This window comes from Heterocephalus glaber, unplaced genomic scaffold, assembly GCF_053883595.1.
Source record: "Heterocephalus glaber isolate CG9 unplaced genomic scaffold, H.glaber_assembly_v1.0 deba00001553, whole genome shotgun sequence".
NCBI lineage: Eukaryota > Metazoa > Chordata > Mammalia > Rodentia > Bathyergidae > Heterocephalus > Heterocephalus glaber.
Window position 1 is genome coordinate 31,727,654 of NW_028258344.1, and position 17,061 is coordinate 31,744,714.

Genomic DNA, 17,061 nt, shown 5'->3' on the forward strand with positions numbered 1-17,061 from the left:
TGGTCTCATGGGGAGCATGTCTGATTGCATGCGGGTTAGTACCGTCCTCTCCCAATAAATCCTTTAACAACTCCCGCCTCTGGAAAAAGGGTACTGGACGGGTTGGACTCAAGTCGGGTTGAGAAACCTGATGTAGAGTCTATACAATGTCCTTTATGGTTGCCAGAGATCAGACCTCTACTCTCAGCCTGTTTCGCTTCTAAACAATAAGGGGGAACTGTGGAGAGCTGCGTGTGCCACGCCTTAAAGATGGCACTGGTTTCCGCCTTCTGCCATCCCGACGGCAAGAGCTCTTTATGATAAACAACTCCTTATTTGGCTGTGATGTGTCTGATGCTCTGCCCCCTCTTACGTGTACCTATCCGCATTCGCCACATGACTATCCGTGATTGGTTGGTTCAGGGGTACTTATTCTAGGGACGGGTGCTCCCCAGAGGTAGAAGAAAAAGAATGTTAAGTTTTCCTGAATAAACTGCTAGAAGAAGAGCGTTGGTGTTGCGTCGTCATTGCTGGTCAAAGGCGAACGCGACATTCGTGTGACTCTATTTCTTAGTAAGGTGTCTTAAAGAAAGTAGGGTCTCAATAATGCTTGACTTTTTAATTAATAAAATTGAAATTTCAGCAAAGCCTTTGCATAATTGCAACTATATCCAAATAGACTTGTTTTTAAAACTAGATTTCTTATAATGCCTTATATTTGCTTACCCCTTTATAGTTTGAAAATATTTATATAATAAATATGTATGTGTAAATGCAAGAGTTCAGTAAGAAAATCCACACTGTTAAATCTAGAGTTGGTGACAAGTGGGTATTATGCAATGTGATCCAGAAGAAAATAAAAGTAGCAATCTTCTAAGAAATGAGGAAGGAATCTAATGTCTCAGGAATTTTTCAGAATGTAAGTTTTCCTTTTCCTTTTCTGACAAATAGTGGCTTGTGGGAGAGAGAAAAACTGGGAAGGAGAGAGGGCAGTGGACAGAAAGGAAGGGAGGGAAGAAGGAAGGAAGGGGGACAGAGAAAGGGAGAGAGAGGGGGAGAGAAAAAGAGAGACAGGGAGGGGGGAGAGGGAGGGGAGGAGAGAGGGAGAGAAGGAGAGGGGTAGAGAGCGAGGGAGAGAGAGAGAACATACTCAGTTTACAATAACAAATAGGGACAGTATTCCCATTCCTACTTAGCAAGCCTTCCTGCCAAATTTATATTAGAGGAGAATCACTCCTCAGAAGTCTGCATTTTTACTGTGGTATAAAGTCACAAAAACAACAGAAATAGAGCCTTTATTTCCAAGTCCCACTCAAGAAAGCATGATGGGTTCCTGAAATGTACTTCACCATTTCCTGCGGGAAGACATAAAAGAGTAAGATTCCAGATGTCTTTCTCAAACACACACACACACTCACACGTTCTAACTTCAAATTTGGCAACTCCACCTCTATCTAAGTATGTTGATCTCCTTAAAATATATTTGAAGTAATTGTTCCTTGATTGAAACATGATTTTGAAAATCACTGACATAACAGTAATAAAAATTAACAAGCTTTTAAATAGTTGTAAGTTTCATTACAGCTTTCTAGAAAGTTTTATTAAGCCAAATGTTGGGAAGGAAAAACAAAAAAAGAACAGTAAAGCTATTAAAGATTCAAAACAATGAGAAGCATAATGTCTACTTCACCAGAGGACCAAAAAGCAGGGAACTTTCCTGAAAAGGACAAGGGAGGAGAATTTAGCTGCCACTTCTTTCCAGGAACATGTGACACTGGTCATGTTTCATCCGTGGAGCTTGCTCACTGCACTTGCACCTTTAAGTCTCCAGGGTCCTGGTGGTCCTTCAGAAAGCATGTTCTTACCCTGGTGCTCATTCTTCAACAGCTAGAAGTGAAGTAACAGTCTGACAAAGCAGAGCTTCGATAGAAAAAAAAGGAGCATTTGAGGAAATTTGGGTAATAGTTCAAGATCAGATATCCTGGCCAAGTTTAATTTTTGAGAAACTTTGAAATCTAATAGTGAATAGTTTCACTAGAATAAATGTTAACCAGCACATAACTTTAACTGGCATTATATAGTTACTTGTTTTGTATGAAGCACAGGTAAAAGCAAAAACGTAACATAAGGTGCCAAGGTATAAGAGTATTACACTAAATAAGAGGGCCGAAAGTTTGGCTTGTCTGAATTATGTAATGTAGTATCTTGATTGTATTCTTATTTTTATTGAAATATATTCAGAAAACAATAAGCATTTCATCTGTATAATGAATTTCTAAGTTCTATATACGGCTAGCACAGACATTCCCTTAATCATACCTGTCTGAATTTTACCTAAAGATCTTATTGAAGAGAATGTGATCTTGATGTTAAACAAAATTCAACAGTAGTACAAGCACTGTGGCAGGTGTGAACAACTCAAAGTACTTACCATTCATTTTGGAACTCTGTATGATATGTGATAGTTGACACAGGAATATACCTACCAGCCCCTCCTACCTCCACTTACTCAATCTCATACATTGTAGTTGTAATGGCTTAAAGCCTGGGCAGTCTGAATCCCATTCATGATTCAACAACTCCATGAGTATTAAGACAAAGTCCAGTATTCAGTACTTTGGATTTCAAACATTAGTTTAAAAACCTGAGCTCACCATAAAGTAACTGTCAGACATTATTCACGTTACAGTCTAAGTCATAGTTCTCTATTAAAAGAAGGTAACAATAAGTTACCTTTATGCACTTCACATAATATTCTAAGCATCACAGTAAATGATATATGTGAAAAGAAAGTATGCAAAATATACAGAGGCTTTACTTTATCTCTAATCTACGTCAAATGTCAGTAATAGAGCAGCCTTCACCACCACAAAAAGATTGTGACAATTTTGACTATGTCCATTCAGTTTGGAAATTTCTTCTTAAACATAATTGGTAGTATAGCTTGTGTTTTATTTCACAAGGATAATATAAGGTACAAAGTGTGATTAAAAAATAAAGTAGTTAACTTTTTTCAATGTGTTAAGACACACTGATATTAATTGTCCTCAAAATACTCCCTCTTAATTATCCCATCACTACTGCCATTTTTGGAAGCACTTCTGTCTCTTTGGTGAGTGAAGTTGCACCATCATGGCTTTGTTGATGGCCTGAATCCATTCAAAACATTAATCTTTCATGGTCATTTTGACTTTGGGATGATTTGGAAGATGCACAGTGTCAAATCCAGTGAATAGATGAAGATCCACTATGATATTTTTTGAGCCTGTATAGCACTGAGTAGCAGCTTTCACTTAGCATTTTGGGTTATTGTGCAGTTGGTATTCTAGAGATAGAAAATAAGGTAGCATTTCATTAAAACATTAGTGTTACAGAACCTGAATAATACTATACCATCAAGTATTACATAATTGCCCCATTTTGATCTGGTATTTGTGTGCTAAATTATACAAGGGAGGTAATCTCAAGTAAATTTTTTCTGTAAATAAAATCTTGAGAAATCCAAGAGAACATTTTATAAGCAATCTTCTCAAATTTAATACATTAAATTTTTGTATAATGACCTGTCTGATTCTGTATTTCTAAGTCCATCAAATTAAGCCTAGCTGCAGGCAAAGGAAATCCTGGCTGGTACTAGGTATTCAATAGCATTTCTTAAACAGAAGAACAAAATATAAAATAGCAGATTCAGCAATGCAAAAATTTAGCACATTTATATCTTTATTCCTGGTTTGGCTCAGAATTTATACTTGAGTTAAATTAAAAATATTCCTATTTTTACAGATTCATTTCAATTTATATTTACAGTGAATCTATTCTATGATTATTTTTCCTCTAAACTCTAATTCAGAACAACTAAATTCCAAGATTTTCTTCTGGTTCTCAAAACTTTCTTCTTTAATTTAGATATATATTTGAGTACAATTGATAAATGTTTTATTGGTGTCTAAATCTACCAGTGTTCTAGGATGCCTGTCCTTGATGTTGATTATTGCACTTCTTGCATTTTAGTGGTACAAATGAACTATTAAATCTTCTCCCATAAGTGCTATATAATATTATGTAATATTATGAACACCGGTGTCATCTCTTTTCATGCAATTCAGTATCAATTTGAAAGAGCTGATTATCTAAGAAAGTCTGCACTTCATAAACATGAACTTAGGAGTATATGGCTAGTTTGAGGATCTTACAAGAAGAGGATTGCTGCATAGATCCCCTGGAATAAGGACAGCCTCTGCCACATGTGTGCCTAACTTGAAGTTGAAACGAATAGTTGTATCAAATGATGGCATTACATTTAATAATTAATAATGTAGGATAAGACTAAAGATTTTTTATAAATCTATACCCTTAAATAATTATATAATTCAAAAAGAAATTATGCAAATAATATTTATCTGTTCACTACAAATATTTGAACAGATAGCTATTTGACAGGAAATGTGTAGGAAATGCTCCTTCCTTCACTGGTTCCTGGATGATCTCTCAGGTGCCTTCTACTAGTGCAAGCCTTGAAGTCTGTAATTGATGGGTGTCTCACACCAGTCTTATGTCAATCAAACACTGTAGCCATTGCCCCAGTTTGAACAGGACATATTTTCCTGTTACCATCCTTTCTGTTTTTTATTACAATTATTTTTATTTTATGTATAAGGTTGAATATTCACTAGTACTCAAAATGGAAAATGTCAGAAACCGATTCTAGCACACCAGTGTAATTCACTTTGTACAGAGGAAAAAGTACACATACAATCATAACAATAAGAGGGATTATACTATGATATTAGGCATATTTGAAATCATTATAGCCTTACTCAAAAGTACTTTGCTTTATTTCTAGCAAGATAATGCACTTTTAGAGGTTGCAGGTTTTGAATACAGACAATGTTTACTTAAGAGTGTGTGTTAAACAAGACATTGCAGTACAAAATAAAATGCAAAATGCTACAAATTAAGTAATAGGGGATATTGACTAGGTGATATATTCCATAGTGAGAAAATTAAATAAACCACCCTCTATGGGACAAATATCTGTCATGATTCTCTCGGTAAAAGACTCACTGAATAACTATCCAATCTTTCTATTTGGTGTGGGAAAATTTTCAACTAAGGCCTACACAGATTTCCAGTAAAGCTCAGCCTTTACTGTCACAGAAAACTACTGCATTTTCATTGGGAAGAGAGAATATGAATATAGAAATCATCTGGGAAATAGTAATCAAAAGACTTTCCACTTGATCCACTGAAACCATTTTCATTATTACTCCCTTCTGAAGCCTGAGTTCTCCTGGGAATTTTAGCCAACTGGAATCAATCTTTTGAACTAATTTTTGGAAGAGATCTCTTAAGAGATACAAGAAAAAAAATTGGCAATAGACATTCTGAAAGAGCAAAATTCAATATCCTTATCTGGCCAACAATATTTTCTACTTTTATCCTATACCATTGTGAAAAGGCAAAGGATTCTAATCATTGAGCCTCTCATGCACACTCACCATTATACTACCAGTACTTCCTGCAATTGTATTTCCCAAACAATATTTCAAAACTCTTTTAAATCTCCAGTATCTCACAAAATATTTCCTTTACCTTTTGCCTCTGCTGAAACTCAATTCTCTCTAAATGTGCTAATATGCCTTCTTAACTTCTGCCATGGAAATGCCTGAGTCTCCAACTTTAATATGCTACAGAATACTGGTACTATTGGCATTAAATCAACACTATTTTCTTCTTCTTTTAATGAGCACTCTTTATTTAGATTTTTTAAAATGTAGCCCTAGTGAATTTGAAACTTCCTCTGCTGTCAAATCTAATCTTTCAATTAATTTTCCCCATTTTGAAAAGGGAAGTAAGTCCTCATTTACAATCTTCTCAATAATAATTCCTACTGCAATCAGAGAAGTAGTCTAGCATTTATGTGGAAAACAAACCCAACAACATAACTGTAAAGGCATATATATATATATTTTTTTTTTCTTTTTTTTTGTACCCTGGATCAAACTCAGGACCTTGTGGTTACGGGGCAGGCACGGTGCCACTGAGCTAAATCTCCAGCCCTCTAAAGGCATATTTAAGCCCAGGAATATCCCTAAGACTCCATTTCAATAGTTTATTCCACAGATATACATTGGAAGGTAAATACTCTGGGAATTGTCCAATTTTTCTCTCTTAACCTCTAAAGTTGAAAATAGATGTATTTCTCCAACTAACTTTTCAAATCAAGCTGAATACTGCTTGAAATATTCTTAATTGCTTGTAAAGTAGAGGCAGCATACATTTATGATCTCTAACCTACTTTAACCATCGTCATCCCTGGGCAATCAAATATCTTCTGACATTTTGGCCAGTTTCCTCTTTTCTTCTCCCCAAATATTTATTTCCAACCTTCCCAATTCCTTCACTTTTGTATTCAGCTGCTTTGCTTCTCTTTATTTTGAAACACAATCTAGCATACAACTTTATACAAAACACTTGTATCCTTGGGAGTAAAAAGTATTTAGTTTTCCAATGCTAGAAACTTTAGGAAAATGGTACCAGCAGAATTCAAAGAACATGTACCTGAAGAAATGCTGGCCCTTCAAGGATTCTTTGGAAAATAGGATACACAAGAAAATGACCAGAAGTTACATGATTGACATACAATTCGCATGGTATTATTTGGCAGGAAAGCAAGCTAGGAGGGTAGGCTGGAAGTAATGAAAATAAATTGTAACTTGAGGTTTCATCAAACATACTTTTCACAAAAAGAAATAGTATCTTTCTGAGCTTCCAGCTATCCATCTAAGTCTACTTATACAGAGCCAAATAAAAGTGGATGAACAAAATTAACATTTTAGTAACAGAGAACACTAGGAGATGTCAGAACAACAATGATCAGTTTAAAAAGAGTAATGGGAAGAAAGAGAGATAATTCATCAGTTATATTATTTGAAGCTATTTCAGCATAGTTATTCATTTAAAAGGTCAGTTTGAAAATTTACTTCGCAAATGGAACAAATTAAGAAAATGATAGGCTGTAAGGAGATTACATGCTAAATGTTAGCATAGGGTTCCTGCCAGCAGGGCACTGATGAGACCGAACAGAATGGGATTAGCAAGTGATTTTTCAGCTGTTTAATGGTAGGGCAGCAAGTAAACATGTGAGGTTCTGTGATTTGGGGACAAAGCTACATGAATAGCTTTTAAAAACTATTTAATTATTTCTTCTTTTGTTAGTGCTCTCAAATCTGTACTGTATTTAATAATTCCTTTTAGTAAGGCTTCTCAAAATATCCTTTAAATTCTGTTCCATTGGAAATGAAAATAATTGATTACATAAAAGAATTTGAAAATACTATATTAAAAACACATTTAAGTATACTTGTTTCATTCTTTCTCTGCTTTCAAAGTGTTAATTTCCTGTTAAGAAAAGAAAAAAACAGAAAAGTCATAAATTAACTAGGTTGTTTTTATATACAGCATCAAACAAAATCACTTTGTAAAAGTAAGATTGAATATAGGTTGATCCATTGATGGTATATAGAATGCTGTTCAATTTGGTATATGGGAGGAAAGAGAGAAATTTAGTCATGTTGTGATGAGCATCTGTGAGCTGATAAAGAGGGGTTAATTTATTTGAAGCTTTTTTTTCTTTTGTAACTAAACTGGCACCAGCTAGATTTGCAACAGAACACTTATCTCACTTTCTCTAGGAATGATTATTTTTTAAGCATAATGTTTAAGCAAGTTTGGAATAAACTAGTAATTTTATTTTTACATGGCTTGGTATGTATCTGTTATTTTATCATTTCAGTATTCATTCATTTTTCTTCTGATAAAAATACTTCAATTTTTCATAAATATTTAGACCTCATCATATTTTAGTTCATCAGGTCGAGATAGCATTGGTTCTAGAGATGACCACAAAATCCAGGGTTAGCAAATTAGAACATAATTATTCTTTCAACCATAGTAAAAGGAGGACAAAATGTATGAGAGATACCATTATATGATTCAAAAACAATTCTATTCAATTTATAGACATAAGAAAAGCAAAAAACATCCATGCTTGAATTAAGAAAATGCTTCCCTATGACATTTTGAGCTGAGTTGCTATCCCTTTTAAAGGGAAATGATAAAACCAAAATAGACAGCTTCATGGATAAATCTCTCATGCAATGTGTAATCTAAACCCTTATACACTTGAAAGGGAGCAATCCTATCCCTCCTCACCTCTTGCCATTTTTAGTTCTGACTATATAAGATATAATATGTTTAGCGACAGTTATTTCATTTTATAATACTTCATTATATGAAGTTGAGTCACATTTGTAAATAAGAAGACACTAGTATCTCAGCTGATGTGTTGCTAATTCAAAATCTGATGACTTGGTAAAATTAATATGGGCTCATTCTAGTGTTAATTTCTATCTGCTCTTCCTACACCAAGGTTATTTATTTCAATTATTTACTAAAGTGGATCAAAATATAATCAAAACTTTCAAGAGCAACTACACCAGGTGCATGTCAAATTATATTGTAAAATACAACAAATCATTCTTAAAGTTACAGTAAATGAGACATAGAAAGCCTTATTTTTTATTATAATTAAACTGTGAAAAAATCAGTGGATGATTGTGTCATCCACAGATGGTATTCTTACTAAGAAAAGAAGAAATTTAACAAAGGAATAAACAAAGCTTTAACATCTAGAATATGTTTATGTGTAGAGTCCAATATCATTGACCTCAATAAAATCATTACATGATTTCACCTTAATGGAGTGCCTGAAACAAGTCTCAAATACTATTAACAGGAGAATATAAGGCTCACGATGAAACTGACTTTAAACTGCTTGCACGATTTCATAATCTATACTTAAATCTATTTGATAACCTAGAAAAAATGGAAATTGATTCATCCGTGGACTAAAGCTTGGTCTTTAGACAAGACGTGAATGATAATTTCACAAGATATAAAATGGTGAAACAAATTCTTTAAGAAAAAGACTACTCAGCCTGCACGTGGTCTTTCTTCAAATAGCTGGAGAAGAAACTTGTGTCGCATTTCCACTGAAACATGCTTGGTAGACCATAAGCTTCCTGCTACATCCAATTGAACTTTTGGTGTCAGATGCAGTCTTCCCCACATAATGATATAAACATCCTTTTCTTTCAACTTTGTTACCACCACCGTCACACCGTGGTTGGTGACAGAATTTAGTTTTGTTTCCTTTGAAGATTTTTTTCTTAGTACATATTGTAACATAATGTTTAGATTCTCTGCTTGTGATTGGTGCATGTACATAATACATCTTACCTTCCTTTTCACCCCCTTTCCCTTCCTTCCCTGCCGCTGCATCTCTTGATCCCTTTACTCTTTCAGAAAGATCTATTTCCTTTCTTCCTGTTATCTATCTTTAATTTTTCTCTTTACTTATATTTTGGGCTTCTCATGAAAGAGAAATATGATTTTTAAACTCATATATCTGATTTATTTCACTTAACATTTTTGTCTTACAGTGCATCCATTTTCCACAAAGTCTAGTTTTAAAATATTTTTCAGTATTTGTAATACAATAGTGAAGTAAATTAAGATATATATGAATTTTAACATAATATATGTATACATATACATATGTGTGCATGCACATGAGAAAAAGAGAAAAAGAAAAAAGCAGAGAGCAAAAGAGATTGATTTAATAAAATGTAGAATAAATAAAGAATAAGAGATTTGGAACTCAATCCTTTAAACAAATTACTAGTTGTTTCTAAATCTTATTACTTTATCTTAGAACGGGAATAACAATAATACTAGAATTTAGGTTTAATGACATAATATGCATAAATAATTCAGCAAAATTATTTAACATTAGTAAGCATTATTCATAATGAAAATACTGGTAACATGTTTTAGATTTTAATTAATGTAAAATCTTTTGACAGATTAATTTTGGACCTAGCTCCCCTTGTCAGTTTTTTAAACAGATCTGAAATCATCAATGTTTGATTGCTACTTCTCATCAAGTATAATGTAAGTAATAAGAACAGGTCTAGTCTAGATATAAAAATACAAATACAAGGTAGATTATACCACAGCATCTTTACTTTGTATGCAAAGTTCTTCTATGAAGAATAATGAACAAAATGTATAATATCAGAAACGAAGATATAGATTAAGTTAAGGATTAGAGGAAGAATTTACTAGGGTGAAAAAATATTTAAAGTAAAATGATGTAGTATATGTTAAAATGGATTCTGCAGTATTCTGTTTCAGATTACTTAACAGGAGAGGACCTAAGCCAGTATATTCCCTTTGCTATATCTTCCGGTAGATTTTTCTAATGTGTTCTTTAATACATATGAACTATTAACAGATGTGTCACTGGATATTTTTCTACAAAATATTAGTTTTATAACATTATGTTCCCTTAAGCTTTTATTAAAATTATATTTTTGAGTTCTTACTTGACACAATATTTGTACATATTTATGAGGTGCAATGGGGTATTTCAGTGCATGTATGTAATGTATCAGATCTGGGTAGTTGGTATATGTATTACCCCAACATTTTTCAATTCTTTGTGCTAGGAGCACTCAGAATTCTTTCTACAAGCTATTTTGAAATATACAATTAATTGTCAAGCAAAGTTACCCTACTGTGCTATAGAACATCAACATTTATGTCTCTATCCGGCTGTATATTTATACCCATCTGTAACTATCTTCTTTTTATCCCCTTCTTCAACCTTCCCAGCCTTTGTTAGCCACTATTTATCTCTGCTTCTGTGAGACTGAATATTTCAGCTGTCACATAAAAGTGAGAACCTGCAGTATTTGTCTTTCTGTGACTAATTTATTTCACTCAATATCATGACCTTCGGGATCATTCATGTTCCTGCAAATAACATGATTTTATTAAGTTTTATGGTGAATAATATTCTATAGCATAAAAATATCACAGTATCTTAACCATTCATTCTTTAGTGGGCATCTCACTTGATTCCATATCTTGGCTATTTGTGATTAGGGCTGCCATAAACATAACAGTACAGATATCTTCTTGATGTATAGATTTCTTTTCCTTTGAAAATATATACAGTACTGGAATTGCTGCATCCTATTGTGGCTCTATGTCTAGGTATTTTTAGAAGAATGAAAATACTGTTTTCTATAATGGCTGTAAGTAATTTAGAATCCCAACAAAGAATACAAAAATAGTTCCCTTTCCCACATCTTTGACAGCACTTTTTATTTTTTGTATTTTTATAGCAACCATAAAAATGGGTAAGATAATATCTGATTATGGTTTTTATTTACATTTCCTTAAATAATTAGTGATGTTGAACATTTTTAATACCTTCTTTAGAAAAATACCTATTCATACCACGTGCAATGAAAATAATGATCACATGGGTGGCAGTACCAGATAACAACAGTTAACTGCCAAAAACAGGTAGCAGGTAGCAAGGAGAATAATCTAATTTATTTAGATGGTTTTTACTCCGATAGATTATGATTTTCCTAGAAGTGAAATAGAAATTCTAGTAAAATCTTGCTTGACCTATATAAGAATCATAAAAACAGAATAGCATGGCCACTCAGTAAATTTCAGATTTAAGTCTGGTCATGTGCCAAGAATCTCTTAAATAGAGGTCAGGTCCTTTTGGTGAAACATCCTGGTACACTACCCAAAATTTATACTGTAATCTTTCCTTATCTTCATTGAAGGGCTTCGTATATTTTTACTGAGATAACTGCACTGGAAAAAAAGAAATAATTAGATCTTCAAGGGTACTGACTTTAAATTGACGTTGATTCTAGAAGATCCAAGATGTCACAGTGGCTTACTCAAGTCAGAGTGGGGCTGTGGAAATCACTTGGTTAATGGAGTTTTAGTTCCAGTCTCTTTACAGTGGTTGTCTGAGTGAATCCTGTATTTTGGGGTTTTTTTTGTTTTTTTCTTTTTCTCTCCAGTTCCAGAATTTATGATTGAAACAGACATAGCATCTGACAGAATCTTTACATTGGTTCCCCAACCTGCAGAGTCAGGTGGGATAGGTCATATAAAAGCTATTTGAACCGTCTCTATGTTCAAAATTGCTAATTAAAAGCACACCCACATTGCTAGAGGGATTGAAGAGATTAATGCTGTCTATATATTTGAGGTCAGTTGTAGTGATTCGTATCATGCCCCCTTCACTTCTCACATCTGGCCTGTGCAAACAACAGATAGGTCTTAGAAAATGACTAGATTACTACAAACTAAACCTGGTGGTAATTCTAGTTGCTGCTGGTGCACTACACATAGTTTAACTGCTTAAGCAAATTAGGTTATCTTCTGGTACCCGGTATGCAGCTATTGATGTAAGACATGGCTTGTTCTCATCCTATTCATCTAAGAGAAGTTATGTTTCAGCTGTCAAGGTCAGCAATACTTTCAAATTTCTAACAAGTAGTAAATTAACTCTCTATTCCTGCTTAATTAGTTCACAAGATATCACACTACTCCATTCCATTGATGTCCTTATGCTGACTTGACCTAGTGAGCCAGAAGTAGTAACTGTGTTAGACTTTTTGATCTGACATTTGTGTGGCAGAGAGTAGGAAGTAAGCTGAGCAAAAACTCAGGGTCCTTGTACTTCAGTGAAATAGTGGTGTTCAGCAAATTGTAATGTCTTTGTAATGTGAAGATGAGTTGATGAATCTGGCACCTCATAAAATAAAAAAGCACAATATCTAGTGGTCTTATTTGTATTTTGCAAGCAAACTATATTTGTGCATGCTATTCTAGTCCATTTATCAAGTGACACAAATAGCTGATAATCTTGAACTGGCCCCAAAACAAAAGAACAGAACCTGGGGTAGATCCAAGCTGCTGTTCAACCTGTTTTGCCGATTGATGCATGTAATCTAACCACTGTAGTGGTACTTGCAGTGTTAATGGTAGGCAGGGCTGCCTTGGCAGGCCTCAATATGTGAATTGTAATGCTATTAGTGTTTTGGTGTCACACTATGCCATTCTCTACAGACAACTACTCCATGTTGAGAAATAACTTTCTCTGCTACTGGATCTTAATGTAGTGTGAATGCTTACTTGCGAGCTGCCAATCTACCATGTTGACTCATTTGCCTATAGTGAACTTTATGCTACTTAATTCATCAGCCATAAAATTTGGCATGGATGGTAGCACTGACTGATGAAATGGAAGTGTTGAAGATCACCTTTGAACAGCTCTGAAGGCCCAAGTAAGTTTTATAGAGAGGTGGCTCAAATGGTTATTTTCTCCATTCTCATTAAACTACCTTTCTCTTCCAGTCTGTACCTATGGCCTGGTGTGGAGTACCCTATAATCAGTTAGCTTACAAAGGAAGAAGAGACTAGTACCTAGTTTATGCATAGATCTGTACAATATGTGGACACTCCTACAAAGTGGACTGCAGCAGCACTGTAGATTATTTCTAGGATATCCCTGAAAGAGAGAGGTAAAGGAAAATCACCCCAATAGGTATAATTTAGGTGTCCCATTTTCCTTAGAAGGACAAATGATCAAATATGTAATTATTTACATATTCATAGTCTAGGGCAATGGTTGGACTATATGCTTAAGGACTTGGAAGTAAGATGATTGGAAAAATTAAGGACAAGTAGGTTTTTGCTTTTGTATTATGCGCCTTATCTGGTTCCTTATGAATTTAGGGATTGTTTTCTCTAGATCTATGAAATATACTGTTGGTGTTTTGATTGTGATTGCATTGAATCCTTGTAACAGTTTTGGTAGCATGGCCATTTCAACAATATTGGTTTAGGCAGCATTTTAGTATATTTATTTCATTCAAAAATAAAGTCCAGTCATAGGTAAGCCACTGTTTTGGGGTCTAGTACTACTTTTATAACTGATTGAGCATTTTAATAAATGTACCCAATACTCTTCTTTATTGTTTCTAATAAAATGAGATTTTGATTTAGCAAAAAGTTTAAGTAGCAAAAGACAGTTTCACTGATTTTACTAAACTACAAAGAGTTTATATACTTTTTCATTTAGTACTTGATGGGTAGCAGTACACTGTATTTAGCTTTGTATTGATTCTTCTATGCCTGAAGTGAAGTCTTGTCTATTAAGGACTAAAGAGAGGGTGGGGAGGGTATGGAATTTGAGAGAAAATGAGAAAGCTTTCATCAGGTGAGTTAAGATAAAATGAAGCCCAATTTTCTTATCTTAAAAGGTCTCTCAAAATAAAAATAAATGTTTCTGGCAGTAAGTTTTCGTTTAACAAGGTGCAAACATCAATATCACATCTAAGTTTGAAAATTAGACTACATGAGACATTTGAGTCTTTTCCTCAGTGTTAATGTAATCAAGATTTTCGTCTGCTACTGCACTTCCGTCATGTAGATGATATCTCATTTATACCTTAGCATGTTGTACTTTGATTACCTTAAAAAAGTGGAGGATATATTGTACCAATTTTAGCATGTTTATTTGCAAAAGTATATAGTGCATTGATTGCACCTCCATTGCAAGTTCAGAATGAGGAATAAAAATGAAAACAATATTGAACATATTTTTCATGTTAATTGTGAAATTGAATGCTAATTATACAAGTATTATATGATCTATTTTTAAATTTTGATAATATTTTAAAATTAATTCAAGAATTGTTTCTGTTGAGTGTCTACTGTATGCTGGGCAATGTCAGCTATTAAGAAAAGAAACAATATTTGTATTTTATGTAGAATGCATAGGTTATCATCTTTGCAGTGGCTTTTTTGCTTGCATTTTGATTTTTATTTTCATATAATTGTGAATGTATAAGGAGATTCTGTGTATACTTAGCAGCCTCCACAAATGCTAACATTTTCTATATTTATAGCATAATATCAAAACAAGGATGTTCACATTGGTAAATATACAGAATTTATTAACGTTTCCCAAGTATAAATTTACTGACTATCCTGAGTGTATATGTATACTTCTTTGAAATTTTATCAAACATAGGGCTTACAATTATCATTGTATTGAGCTGAAGATTGCCTTATCACCAAAAATCTTCATTGTTTTATCCAACTATATCCATTCCCATTTATACTAACAATCCCTAGCAAACAGGAACTTCTTTTTTTTTTTATTTATATAATTGTGGTCATTTTGATAATATCACAAAATTGAAATCAAACAACATGTACTCATTGAAGACTGAATTTTCCCACTCAGCATAATTATACTGAAATTCACCCAAAGTATTTTATGTATCAATAGACTGTTCCTTTTTATTCCTGAGTAGTAATCTATAGGTATTTCTGTATGAACGTAAATTCATTTCTCTAGGGTAAATGCTTAAGAAGGGAATTTTTAGATCTTATTTTTGTTTTAACAGAAGATGACAATTATCCAGAGTTAGCACTTTCATAGTCATTCTGTTACTTATGTAATAAAATTACATTTTTGTTTCAAAGTGTGTTTCTCTGAAGAAACACAATACATTCTGTTCAGTGAAATGTTTGTTCCTGTCTTTTGCTCATTTTCTAATGAATTATTTAGTACTGCTTATAATCTTTTCACATTTGAGATACACAACGTGTATCAGATATGTGATTTACAAAGTTTACAATCATGTGACTTTTAATTCTTTTAACGGGTGTTTTATAGAGCAAAGGGCTTTTTAAAGCCTACTGGAATGAAGTCCAATATATTATAATTCTACACTCTTAACTGATTATCAAATAATTTGATTAAGTGTGACTTTGATATCTCATATAGTGTAGTGTCAAACTAGATTGTGCTTAATATTTCCTCAGGATTGTTTTTCCAAACTTATTTCTATTATATAATGGAAAGTTTTAATGTATTCTAAGAAACAATTTTGAATATATTAGAAAATACTAGGACCTTTCCTACCTACCCTCTCCTACCTACCCTATTAACACTTATAGCTTAGTCTGGAGAAATTCCATTTTTTCCATATTGCAAACATTAAAATATTATTTTGTTTTCTAAGCTGGAATAAAATGTATCATTTTTATTTTCCCTTGCCCATGTCATTTTTCCTCCATCAATATGCATAATTTCTGCACTTGGAAAATATTGATATTTGTTATTTATTTATTTTTAGTTTTTTTGAGACAGGGTCTCTCTGTGTAGTCCAGGTTGGTCTTGAACTCATTCTGTAGTCCAGGCTGGGCTCAAACTTGCGATGACACTTCTGCCTCAGCCTCTCTGGTGCTGGGATTACAGGTGTTTCCCAACATGCCCGGCAATATTGATATTTGATATGAAGGAATTTTTCAGTTTACTGAAGGTGAATTATGCAATGTTTGCATATTTTTTCAGAAAAGGCCATATTAAAGTAAGTATTTTGTTGTTTGATGCATGCTTCATTCATTCATTTGTTCACTCATTCATTCATTCATTCATTCATTCAATAAACATAGATTAATGGCCACAAAGTGCTTTATATTTGTTTAAAGTTTTACTGAACATACTGGTATAATATACACCTAATAATAAAGGTTTCTAAAATATCTTTGTGCCATATCCTTTTATAAATATAAATATAATGTACTACTTACTAGGTAGCAAGTTCAAATGATTCGACCAGTGCACAATATACTTTTAGGGATAATTTCACATTTCATTTTTAATTCGCTTATTTTTTTTGTCTTCATAAAATCTCTTTTTCAGGTATGTATGTAGAGATATTGTTATTTTGTTTTCAGAGATGCCCTAGCACTGAGTCATGGTATTTTCTTTTTTTATTATTAATTTCACTGGTATAGTTTAAATATACATAACAATCACATTCATCAAAAGGAATTTAATTGTATGTGATATATCTTGATTCCTTTTTTTCTCTCAATCCCCTTCCCTCCCTTCAATTTCCCCTCCTCCTTTATTTATAAAAGCTGTATTTACATTTATTTCCTTATTTTCTCACTTTTTCCCTTTTTTCTTCTTTTTTCTGCTTTTCCCCTTTCACAATTTCCCTTTCCTTTTTAACAGTTTCTTCCTATTTCATATTATTTATTAAAAATTTTGGTCCTTATTTACCCTTTCAGTTTCTCACACCAGAGGCAATGATATTCACACATATGTGTCTGATT

General features: G+C 33.2%; 1 pseudogene; it reads left to right on the plus strand.

Moving 5' to 3' along the window:
• The window catches only part of LOC101711122 (annexin A5-like), a 170,668-nt pseudogene that overhangs the window by 657 nt on the left and 152,950 nt on the right, over positions 1–17,061 (plus strand).